The sequence below is a fragment of the Pelodiscus sinensis genome, chromosome 1 (genome assembly GCF_049634645.1).
Source record: "Pelodiscus sinensis isolate JC-2024 chromosome 1, ASM4963464v1, whole genome shotgun sequence".
Classification (NCBI taxonomy): domain Eukaryota; kingdom Metazoa; phylum Chordata; order Testudines; family Trionychidae; genus Pelodiscus; species Pelodiscus sinensis.
Window position 1 is genome coordinate 230,103,068 of NC_134711.1, and position 13,145 is coordinate 230,116,212.

General features: G+C 43.7%; 1 protein-coding gene across 3 annotated transcripts in view; it reads right to left on the reverse strand.

Annotated features, from left to right (window-relative positions):
- AFF3 (ALF transcription elongation factor 3) overlaps nt 1–13,145 on the reverse strand; it is a 561,437-nt gene that overhangs the window by 534,031 nt on the left and 14,261 nt on the right. Inside the window, exons 2-4 of one of the 3 annotated variants that reach the window (XM_075916945.1) lie at nt 10,106–10,356; nt 7,902–8,000; nt 5,651–5,723 (exon numbers count right to left, since the gene is read on the reverse strand). The gene's annotated coding sequence lies outside the window, so the exon portion shown is untranslated. Of the gene's footprint in view, nt 1–1,733; nt 2,817–5,650; nt 5,724–7,901; nt 8,001–10,105; nt 12,899–13,145 lie in introns of those variants that run through there. The other 2 variants (XM_075916939.1, XM_075916954.1) reach the window with 2 other exon arrangements.

The following is a 13,145-nucleotide window of genomic DNA, read 5'->3' on the forward strand; positions in this document are numbered from 1 at the left end:
TACAGAGAATATACACCAAGACTTGTCTCCCTAAACACAGTAAACTGGAGATAGTTTCCAAGCTTGCCTTTCCAGCCAGCACTTTGCCCAAAAAGACCCCTCTCTTTTTTGGGTTCTTCCCAGGGTTACACTTACACTGTATGTGTTGCTTACTCCTTGCTGCTTTCTGGTTCCTTTCACACAGTGGCAAGCCAACCAGTTCTCCAGGCCTTGTGTTTGGCTTAGCCCAGAGAGAAATGCTCAGCCCACATGCCCATCCTCTGCCCAGGACTTGCGTGCAATTTAGTTGCTTCTATTGTTTCAGATATCACTAAACAAAGAAGAATTTCTTTGTTCCCGCATCTTGTTTGAAAGAGAGGTGGCTAACATGCCCAACAGCTTCAATAAGGTCTGTGATTTTTCCATTTGTAGTAACTCTGCTTAAGCATCTGTAACCCATACTGGGTGTGGTACACGTTCCCATGTAGTAACATTTAGCCCACTTATAGGTAGAGAAAAGAATGAGTGAGCTCTACAGTCTAATCTGTGAAGGAGCTGGCTATGTAGCTCAAGCTGTAGAGACTCTTGTGCTAAATTCCAGAAGCCCCAGGTACAAATCCACTTGTCAATAGTTACACATCCACTCATTAGGCTTCTATGAAGGAATCCAGTCACTGACTCCCTTGGTGTCTGAATAGAGCCTGGGCACTGTGCCAGCTTTGGGGGTCTCTAATCACACTTTTGGGGAACAGATTCTCTACTGGGCACCTTTTGGCAGTTGTGACTGCAGGCCTGCTCTGCCCTAGAACCATGGTAATATAAAAATAAATCAGGTAACTCGGCGACACCTACATCCCGCTACCTCATTAATGTTTTATGTGAGAGCTAAACCTTCTTGTTATATCAAATAAATCCTGTAATGACTCTTGTTTTCTTGCCTGTATCAGTCTTCCCAAGATCCGAGAAGGATCTGATTACTTCCCTATGCATGCATGTAAAACTACTGTGATAATTAGAAACACTAGCATAACATTGCCCAGACTTACAGGGATGAATGAAATAAAGTTTTTTTCCTTGTTGCTACATAGTCCTTCAATAGCTCTCACTTGTTATTACATGTGTGTACATGTACCTTAGAATCATAGAATACTAGAACTGGAAGGGACCTTGAGATGCCATCAATTCCCAGTCCCCTGACCTCATGGCAGGAACATCTAGATCAGTGGTCCCCAACGCGGTGCCCGCGGGCTCCATAGCGCCCACCACGGCATTTGTGTGCGCCTGCCGTCAACCTGGGCCAGCCCCGCCCCCGGCGCACTGGAGGAGCCGACCCCAGACGTGCGACACGCACCGGTGCCTGGTGCGCGGCGCTTGGGCGGCCCTAGCCCCAGGGCACATGCGGGCGCGCGGCTCGGGTGGTGGCGCCGACCCCGGGCCCACGGCACAAGGCACTCAGCCGGCCCCGGCCCCGGCCCCGGCGCCCAGGAGCCTCTAAAGGTTGGGGACCACTGATCTAGATTGTCCCTGATAGAGGTCTGTCTAACCCGCTCTTAAATATCTCCAGTGATGCAGATTCCACAACCTCCCTAGGCAATTTATTCCAGTGCTTAACCACCCTGACAATTAGGAAGTTTTTCCTAATGTCCAACCTAAACCTCCCTTGCTGCAGTTTATGCCCATTGCTTCTTGTCCTATCATCAGAGGCCAAGGAGAACAATTTTCTCCCCTCCTCCCTGTGACACCCTTTTAGATACCTGAAAAATGCTATCATGTTCCTTTTCAGTCTTCTCTGGACTGGACACAATACTCCAATTGAGGCCTAATCAGTGCAGAGTTCAGAATGACTCCTCGTGTCTTGTTCACAACAATCCTGTTAATTATCAGAGGGGTAGCCATGTTAGCCTGGATCTGCAAAAGCGACAAAGATTCCTGTAGCACCTTATAGACTAACAGAGGTACTGGAGCATAAGCTTTCATGGGCAAAGACCCACTTCGTCAGCTTATGCTCCAATACTTCTGTTAGTCTATTAGGTGCTACAGGAATCCTGTTAATGCATCCCAGAATCATGTTTGGTTTTTTTGCAACAGAGTCAGACTGTTGATTCATATTTAGCTTGTGGTCCACTATGAGCCCTAGATTCCTTTCTGCAGTACTGCTTCCTAGACAGTTGCTTCCAGTTCTGTATGTGTGAAATAGATTGCTCCTTCCTAAGTGGAGCACCTTGTACGAATCTCTATTTGTGACCAGCTGCACTTGAATTTGAATGCAGTTCTGTTTAAATGCATTCCAAATCATGTGGGGAAGCGCTGAATTTCAGTGATTTTTCCCCAATAAAATACATCCCCTCATCTCGTGTAAGTAGCATCTATGGCTCTGTGATGCTGAACAAACAAACATGCTAACTCTCATTGCCTTAGTGCTCAACACTTTTTTAAAGAAATGCACAAACTCATTTTCTGAAGCAAAACTCACACTAGACTTCCCACCTAAATATTTGAACCATCATCATTAAGCATAACCCAGTTATTGATCAATACTATATGTGTACTCTCCGTACTCTGATCATGAACTGAACAGTAGAACGTGCGTTGTAATGGAAGATGTATCTGAGTGTTTCCCTACTGACTTAATGTCACTTCCCAATTACCTTTTCAAGAAGTATATTTAAAATAACTCACTGAAGTTCCCTCTACCTTTTAGCTCCATCTAATCTTATCTAAGGTATTTGCAACATGCATAGTATGGCCACATTTTGGCACTTGGGCTCAATCCCCAAAGATATTTAGGAATGTAAATCAGTTATTTCAGTGGGAGGTAGGCACCTTTGAGAATCTGTGCCCTAGTTCTGGGGGAAGGGAGGGAGATTTCAATATGAGATTTTGGAGGAACCTCTCAAAAGTGTGAAAAGTGGCCTGTCCAGTTGTTTACAGATTAGTTCACATGAGCAGTTTAAGAGACTCGGAAGATGGACAATCTTTCTAAAGCCTCACAGAGAGCAATCAACATTAGTCTTGTCTGCTTGGAGTTAACACCAACCCTTGACTCCTAAATGAACACAAATAGAGCTTTTATGCTGGTCTTCCACGTATGGCTCATATCTCTTGTTTCTGTGGAGAGCGGCTGCCTCTAGCTAACAACTGGCTGCTTCATCTGAGTATGTTCAGGGGCGCTAAAGGAGGGGATGTGACATCAGGACAGCGGCAGAGCCAGTGAAGCAGTGTTTTGACTTTGGCTTTTTGCCCAAATGACAGTGTAACTGCTGTGTTAATAGAAATCCTGCCGTTAGGATGAATACAGCTTCTTTCTAGGGGTGGACTGCAGCTGGGCAAAAGTAATCCTACAGCACAGTTCTGGTACATGCTGTAAACTAAAAGACAGGCATAAAGAGAGCCTGCTTTTCTTTAAAAGGTGAAGTCTTTTATCCTATCACAGAAATAATATAACTTAAATGTACGTTCGTTCAAGTGCATTGCTAATCAACACAGTCACTAAGAGCTCACCAATACAAGTAAATTGACCATGAATAGCTATCCCCCCAAAAAAGCTATCCCAAAATAGCTCCCTACGAGGATGCTATTCCAAAATAAGTCACTTTACACAAAGCACAGCAATGGTTCTGAAATAGAGACTTTTATTTCAGAATAGAATGTCCACAAAAGATGTATTCTGAAATATCTATCACAACATAGCTTACTCTGTAATAGCTGCGCCCGTCAATCTCTCTGTGTAGACAAGCTCTAGGAATTCAGGGAATCACCAGTTAATCCAATATTCGCACCAATCTCAATTAAATGGGGGCATGCAATTATGTAACTATTTTGTTCAGTGGCAGCAATTGCATGGGCAAATCAAATAGTTACAGGAGGAGGATCTTGAAAGGCCAAATGAAATGTGCCCCCAGTTATCAATGAAAGATTTCTGAGGGATCAAGTTTGGAATATGGCCCTAATTTGGAGATTTAGCTCACACATAATTAAAAATGTAATTTTATCTTTGCCACCAAATGACTTTGACACACTGGGTCTAGAATGTGATTCTAATTGAGTGAGAGAGGTGCCAATGGGTCAGATTCTCATTTGGTAAGAAGCATTAAAGTCAGTGGAATTATACCAGCTGGTAGGATCTGGCCCAAAATTTTACGGCCAAATCTCCTTTATCTGACTCACACAAACAGTCCTATTGAAATCAGTGGAACTACTTGAATGTATCTGACAAGCAGGTTTTAATCCTAGATTATCAAGTGACATTATTACTTCTTTTGAAAATTTCTAACTGCTCTCATCTATTAGCATGTATATTCTGAAGTCCTACAACATTTTTAAACTAACTTGTTTCTTTTTTAGTCCTCTATACAGTTCTAATTGCCCCCATTTAACAAAAATATTTAAATTGAAAAAGGTACCAAGGTACCAAGAGGGGCAACAAAAATAATTAAGAATAGGGAACAGCTTCTCTGTGAGGTGAGATTAATAAGACTGAAACTTTTCAGCTTGGAAAAGAGACAACTAAGGGCATGTCCACACTAGGAAATTATTTTGAAATAACTAAATTCAAACTAAATTCAAAATAACTACTCCCAAAATTACCATGTCAAAATAATCTTATTCCCCAGGGAAAGCAGGAGTACAGCTTTCAAAATAACCAGCTCATTTTTTCGAAATAAGGGGCTTCATAGTGAATTTTTTTTTTTAAAAAAATGAATGGTTCTGAAGCACATTAGAGACTAACAAAACATGTAGATGGTATCATGAGCCTTCGTGGGCACAACCCACTTCTTCAGATTGTGGACACTCCATTTATTATTTTGAAACAATAGACCAGGGCTATGGAGGAAGATGATAGAGATCTATAAAATCATGAATATGGTGGAGAAAGTAACATTTCCTTGTTCACTTTCTCCTTCACGTAACACATGAGTCATAGTACTCTGCTCTTAATGTCAATGCTAGAGCGCCAAGAATGGAGGATGCTCTGCCAACAGGAGTACAGTGTGAACATACAGTAGCAATGTTATTATAGCTCTTTCTGATTGTCAACATAACTTGTGTCAACAAAATTCTGTAGTGCAGACAAGGTCTATTTGCAAAGGTTGCTCCTTAGGGAGGAAAAGGAAAGAACAGCCTCTGTATTTTTCATAGGTAGGATTCTTGTGCTGAATTTAGTAATGAAAGAATACTACGCCCATAGGGTCACCTTATAAAACAGATGTAGCATGTGGGAAATAAATAATCAAGTACAGCCTTAGGGTACGTCTAGACTACAGGCTTTTGTCGACAGAAGTTTTGTCGACAGATACTGTCGACAAAACTTCTGTCGACAAAGAGCGTCTAGACTACATTCAGTTCTGTCGACAAAGCAAACTGCTTTGTCGACAAAACCCTATAGTCTAGACACAACCCTAGATGCAATAACACCTTCTGTCAACAGAACTCTGTCAACAAAAGTCGTTATGCCTCGTAAAATGAGGTTTACCAGCGTCAACGAAACTGCTGAATTCCTTTGAAGTAGGAATAAGAGATCCTCCGGAAAAGGGCTTTATTCCGGAGGATCGCGCCAGTCTAGACGCTTTTTTCCGGCTTTTCCCCAAGCCGGAAAAAAAGCGGTGGACATGTTTATTTAAATCCGCGGGGAATATTTAAATCCCCCGCGCATTTCCCTATCCTGACTTACCTGATTTGCATGGCTTTTCCGGAAATTGTGGCCAGTGTAGACGTAGCCCCTTAGTTTCTACTCTGTCAATATACTGTGAAGAAAGGAAACATGTATCAGTGTTCAAAGCCCTGCTATGAGACACATTTACCCATTGTTAATGGTTATAGTGACCTCTTGTGGCAGATTCAAAATGTTTTAGAATGATCTCAATTATTTTGTGCCTGTTTCTATCTCTGTATCATTCTTAGGCATTTCTAAAATGCCCATCACAGCTTATAAGAGAACCAGCGAGCTCGGATATTAAACTGGACTCCCCTGCTTGCCATTTAAAGTCTACGCTCAGGGCCCTTCATTTAGATAGTCAGAACCAATAGGTGCTGAGAATTTTAAAATGTAGCTGAAGGAAAGCCGTTAACAGTGGAAGGCACTGAGGCTAGATTCACAATGGGAACTTGGGCATTGCAGTGCTTAACATTTTCCTTTCCTGCCACCTGGTGGAATTTACAATCCCAGGTGCCCAGGCTCCTGCTGCAGTACAGGGACAGGCACCCGAAAAAGTGAGAGCTTTCAGCTAAAATGTAGGACACAAATGTTCAAAGGCTACCTTGTCTGATATGGAGCAAGGCCTTCAACCCTGGCCTCCAGAGTGTTCTAAACACCAGACTAGAGAGTCAGTCATGTGCACGTGTTCTCAATTATTTCTCCAGTACGAAGAGAACCCCCAGCCTAGTGTACGCCATAGGCCAGTGGCAGGGAACTCCCCTGGAAGGTGGGATAGCTTTAAGTATCTGCACCAAATCAGAGCAAGTGGAGATTTGGACCTGCTTTCCACTTCCCAAGTGAGTGCTCAAACCACAGGGGTAATGGGCTTCAGGTGTGGGGAGCTGCAGCATAACAATGTGCTCAGAGCATACTAGGAGTCAGGCCCAGTAGGGGGAAATGCCTAGTTTGTGAATCTCACCCATCCTGAGGAACGAGCTAGGGCACCGGATCGCCCAGTGATGTCAAGACTCAGTCAGCTTTGCACATGTCCTGCAGCAGCTGAGCAGTTTGTTTAGCCTAAAAACTGGACCTGAGCCCTTAAAAGGCAGGTACGTGCTGTGACGGTCCGACCCCGGCCCGCACGGGGCAGGGGCGAGGGGCCGCGGCCAGGACCACCCCCCCAGGAGAACCCGAGAGATGCACCCCCGCGGAGTCCCCTCATGCACTTACATCTCCCTTGTGAATCCAGCCTTAACTTATACCTGGTGTGAATACCTGTATCTGTGCTCCCTGGACCTACATAACACTTTGTTTTCCCTTTGCTCCCTTGCAAATTCCTACTAGTCAGAGGGACTTTTCGCCTCCCAGTCAGGGTCCTTTTTTTGTATTGTGCATTTTCATTGGGAGAATTCTAGCTACTCTTATCTGGGTTTCACACCTGAATTGGGTATCAGTGTAGCAGTTCTGGGAGAAACTCCTTGCTGATTTGAAGAGTGACAAGGAGGGCTGTAGAAACAGGAGAGAGGTAAGGTAACTGGAAGAGCCACAAATATTTTCTACCTTAAAAAATAAACACCTTGCAGTAGGTTGATAGGCCATCACTAATTCACTCCTCCCTTTTACTGAATATTTCCACTCATTAACAATAGTAAATAGCAATATCTAGCACTTGTTTGTAGTAGATCTCAGTGTTTTACAAAGATGGCCCAGTCTTTTTATACCCGTTTTAGAGATGGGGAAAAGACACTCAGAGAGGAAACAACTTGCCTAAGGACACCCTGCAGGCCAATAGCCAAAATGGAGCTAAAAATCCAGGTTCTCTGTGTCCCGGCCCAGTGCTCTACCCCTAGGCCACACTGACAATTTGAATATTCAGGGTGGAATTTTTAGAGAAGTTCAGTGTTCTCATTATACTGTTTTTATTGAGGTTAATGGCTGATTTCAACAGCAGCAGAGTTAGACCAGCTCTGAAGTGTTTTTGGAACACCCAATGATTAATGGAAGGTGTTGGTATGATAATTTGAGGTTGCTTTCTGTGAGACTGGGTGTGCCTAAGGCAGCACTCACTGAAAAGCAAGGTCAGAGCAGGCTGCAAAAGGGAAAGCAGATACTCCCAAAACTGGTGGTTAAACTCACTGACCAAACTGTGCTTCTGATTTCCCCCCACTGGTTGTCAAGAAGCTGTAAAAGAAATCACACAACCCCCTTTATTGCATTCCAGGTCTCTGGCTCCCAGTCAGCACCCAGATTCAGTACAGCAAGAACTTATTTTAAAAACTCTACTCACACGTACAAAATGTTCTCCAGACTCCCAAATGTCAGCCACGTTACGCGGTTGATATTAGTTGGAATTTTATCCAAACACCACACTACTTGATGTCTTAAACTAAAAGAAAGAATGAACGAGAAAGAAGACAGTTGTTAAACAGTCAAGCAATCAGATACATACATAAGACTACAGAGTTCAAGGTTCTTAGCTCTGTTGGGGAGTTTGCTGGCTTGAAAGTCCCTCTGGAACACATTCATAGCTTGGATCATAGAATCATAGGACTGGAAGGGACCTCAAGAGGTCATCGAGTACAGCCCCCCACCTTCAAGGCGGGACCAAGCTCCATCTACACCATCCCTGACAGATGTCTATCTAACCTGTTCTTAAATATCTCCAGAGAGGGAGATTCCACCACCTCCCTTGGCAATTTATTCCAATATTTGACCACCCTGACCGTTAGGAATTTTTTCCTAATGTCCAATCTAAACCTCCCCTGCTGCACTTTAAGCCCATTACTCCTTGTCCTGTCCTCAGAAACCAAGAGGAACAAATTTTCTCCTTCCTCCTTGTGACACCCTTTTAGATATTTGAAAACCGCTATCATGTCCCCCCTTAATCTTCTTTTTTCCAAACTAAACAAGCCCAGTTCACGAAGCCTAGCTTCATAGGTCATGTTCTCTAGATCTTTAATCATTCTTGTCGCTCTTCTCTATACCCTTTCCAATTTCTCCACATCTTTCTTGAAATGTGGCGCCCAGAACTGGACACAGTACTCCAGCTGAGGCCTAACTAGTGCAGAGTAGAGCGGCAGAATGACTTCACGAGTTTTGCTTACAACACACCTGTTGATACAACCTAGAATCATATTTGCCTTTTTTGCAACAGCATCACACTGTTGACTCTCATTCAACTTGTGGTCCACTATGACCCCTAGATCCCTTTCCGCCATGCTCCTTCCTAGACAGTCGCTTCCCATCTTGTATGTATGGAACTGATTGTTCCTTCCTAAGTGGAGCACTTTGCATTTCTCTTTATTAAACCTCATCCTGTTTACCTCTGACCATTTCTCTAACTTGCTAAGGTCATTTTGAATTATGTCCCTATCCTCCAAAGAAGTTGCAACCCCACCCAGTTTGGTATCATCTGCAAACTTAATAAGCATACTCTCTATCCCAATATCTACATCATTGATGAAGATATTGAACAGTACAGGTCCCAAAACAGACTCTTGAGGAACTCCACTTGTTATCCCTTTCCAGCAGGATTTAGCACTGTTAACAACAACTCTCTGACTACGGTTATCCAGCCAATTATGCACCCACCTTATCGTGGCCCTATCTAAGTTATATTTGCCTAGTTTATCAATAAGAATATCATGCGAGACCATATCGAATGCCTTACTAAAGTCTAGGTATATGACATCCACCGCTTCTCCCTTATCCACAAGGCTCGTTATCTTATCAAAGAAAGCTATCAGATTAGTTTGGCATGACTTGTTCTTCACAAACCCATGCTGGCTATTCCCTATCACTTTATTACCTTCCAAGTGTTTGCATATGATTTCCTTAATTACCTGCTCCATTATCTTCCCTGGGACAGACGTTAAACTGACCGGTCTATAGTTTCCTGGGTTGCTCTTATTCCCCTTTTTATAGATGGGCACAATATTTGCCCCTTTTCCAGTCTTCTGGAATCTCCCCTGTCTGCCATGATTTTTCAAAGATCATAGCTAAAGGCTCAGATACCTCCTCTATCAGTCCTTTCTGTCCTTTGTTCAGAACTTCAGTTTGTAGAAAAGTTACTCTAGAAGTAAGAAGCAGGACTGAAGACAAAATGGAGACCATGCAGCTGCTTTTTTATATATCCTTTGCCATGTGGCCTGTAGTTCCCTTGTCCCAAACAAAAGCTTCATAGCACATGGCATGGAAAAGCCTTTGCATTGTTTCCATAGACATGCCTCTACATGACTACTGGCTCATAACATGTAGTCCTGGTCTTTTTCAATGGGTTTCTTGTACAGCTGGTGATCCTTAATGGGCTATAGCAAATAGGCTAGGCAGTGTTGTTGCTAATCTGTCTGGGAGTGTCACCCAAAAACACAGCACAAGTTTGGAAACACAGATGTACCATACATATTTATAACTCATAACACTAAGGTGATTCAAACATAGAAACAAGATTATCATACTTGGCAAATGGTAACATGTTCACAGATCTCTTACATGACATACTGGTCTGATTCCTTGCAATTTTAAGATACTGGTGTTAATATCAGAAAGTGTCTCCCATATTTCATAGGGTGTCACAGTCAGGTAATAAGTACAGCTGGGCTAAGAAATTCCTGAGCCTTTTACTTCAACATTTGTTCAGATCAGGAGGTGCTTATTACTCCAGATAACCTCAGATTATCATCATGGTAAGATTTGGCAGGATTCGCGTTAAATTGCTAGGTGTGGGTAAATATCAGTTTCACCTGTCAGAAAAATTGAAGAGAAAAAAATTAATGGATAAGAATTAGTAGCTCATCCTACTCCACACACAGTGCCTGCAGGGAGCCAATGCTATGGGGCCCATGGCAATGCAGGGAGCCCTTTACAGCTCCAGTGTTATAGTCCTCATGGGTTGGGAACACAGGGAGGCAGGACCTGAGAAGGGGTCATTGCTCTGTCCTATCAGGACTGCAGCCTCCCTTTCACCTCATGTCTTCAGGAATCCAGCAGCACTGTCTCCAAAACCAAACCAGAGTCCTTACAAGCTCTGCTGATGCAGCTGTGCTCCCTCACTCAGTGACTGAAAGCACAAGGGCCATTCCCAGGCAGGAGCCCTTCAGCAGTGGTGCGACCTCCCTCAGGGCTTGCAGCTGGCACAGTGTGTCAGCAGTGGATATAGGGCAGGGCGAATGCCCCGTGCTTCAATAGGCCCCACACCAGCGTTGGAGTTTTTTACAGGGGCAGACTGGCCCGGCGGGATACCAGGAATTTCCCAGTGGGCCGTCTGCTGAAGGAGGGGGGATTGTGATGCGGCACCGCAGCCCCGCACTTTAAATTCCCCAGCGCTGGCCAGTATGGGGCACTGTAGAGCTGAGGGAGCGCATGCGTGGCCTGCTGAAATGCCACACACCAGCTGGGAGGGGGGACGCCCGGGCGTGGTGCGATGTCACGGTCCGGGACTTTAAAACTGCGCAGCCCAGTGTTGCGCCGTGCGGTCTGGCACGTGGGTCCGCAAACTGGAAGGCAGAAGGTGGGCTTGGGCTTGCGGGGAGGGCACCCAGGGACTGCGTAGAGGAGAGACAAATGCCAGGGGGCCAAGTGGAGACAATGAGGAAAAGGGCCGGAGGGGAGGTGTCAGTGGGAGGGGGAGAGGGTGATGCTGGGAGAGGAGAGGGTAAGGGCATTGAGGGCTGGAGGGGGAGGTGCTAGGATAAGGCTTGAAAGAAGGGGTGGGCATGAGGAAGGTAGGGATGGAGCAAGTAATGTGTGAGGCCACAGGGACATGAGGGGAACGAGGGCAGAGAGTGATGAGGGGGTGGGCATCAGGGAAAAAGAGGGCAAAGGGGCAGGGGCAGTGAGGGAAGGGGGTAAGGGAAGGTGCAGGTGCCAGGGGACTCTGGGGGTGAAGCAGAAGGGCAGACACCTGCAGGGGAGGGACCAGTACCAGAGGAGAGAGGCAGGGCAAGTGTGTAGAGGGAGGTGTTAGGAGAGGGGATGAGGAAGGGTAGCTCACATAATCAGAGTGGTACTACCGAAAGAGTGGGCACTCTAAATTGAAACTAATAAAGAATTATTTAAGATCTACTATGAGCCAGGAGCATTTTGTAGGTCTTTTGATTATATTGATTGAAAACAACCTGGGTAAAGAAATGGACTTTAATGACATAATTGAAGAATGTGCTGCCAAAAGGGCTAGACAGCTATAATAGACTTAAATACAAATGAAAACTTTTAATTATTAATGCAGAATTTTGTTTAAGAATGAATTACAATATAATTAAAATAAAATTATCCAACTAAATTAAATTTCTATCAAATTTCCCCAATTCACATTTAATATGAAAATAGCCTTCAATTTGCGCCTTTGATGCCTTTTTTCTATTTTTTCTCCAAAGGGGGGCCCCGCAAAACTCATCTGCCCCTGAAATAGGTTGTTCCTCCATTGGGTCAGGAGCACAGTTTCTCCCCTCACCTTGAATCCAGGTGTCTTGGGCCCATCAGCCATGCGCAGAGGGCTCTGCATCCCCCATCAGAGATGACTTAAGCCCAGTTCCAATTACATTTTTTGCCACTATGACTAAGTTAAAAATTAAAGAAATTACAAACTGGTATTAAATCTTCTTAGACAAAAATGGAATTTCATAAAGCCTATTTATAATTTTGTTTTTGACGTATCCGTGTTTGAGGCCCCAAGATACAAATATAATGGTATATTAGGGTGTAAACTAAGCAGACCCATCAGAAAACTGAAAGAAATGGTAAAACTCAAGCTGTGGTCCCGGACTTCTGCTATCAATATTTATTTCATTAGTAAGTGTCAAAAGATCAGAATGTTTTGCCATGGTCCTCTCGAACCTGAAGCATAAACGCTAATTTTCTCAACTAAAAGTGAAAGACTAGCAATGCGGGAAACATATTTTCTAGTTGAGGCATCTTGAGGGACCTCTCCTCAGTACAATAGAGCTCTAAAATAAATATCACCCAATAATACATTTCTTGTTAGCCTGAAGAGGTCTTTCCAGGAGCTTTTGCATGAATACCTATGGACATACCAGTGCTTATTTTGTTTCTTTTGCCTAATCCATAAGCAAGCTGCCCCATGTAAACAAGTGAAGTCAGAGCCAAACAACTGTACATTTTCTTTTTTACCTAGAAGAATTTAAGTTAAGTATTTTCTGTTGCAGGAATAGACAATCACAGTCCATGACTGTTCTCTATCTTTATCGGCTAAAAATAAAATACACGGCTGTTTCTTATCAGTACAGGAAACTAAAATGTTAATTTCAAATCAGTGGAGGAAATCTACCCTCCCGTCCCTCCCTGCTGCCCACTTGATACCCGTTATGATGTTTGCAAGTATATTACTCATAGTTATATTTACTGAATAGTACTGCGAGGTAATTAAGCCCTCAGGATGTTTGCAAACTTTTTACTTTAAATAATTGGGGTTTGTGATATGCAGTTCGTTACCAAAGTCATGTAATAATGTTAGTGGTCCCCAGTTAAAACTGAAAAAACAAAACCCCAAAGCAAAACAGAATAGCACCTAGAA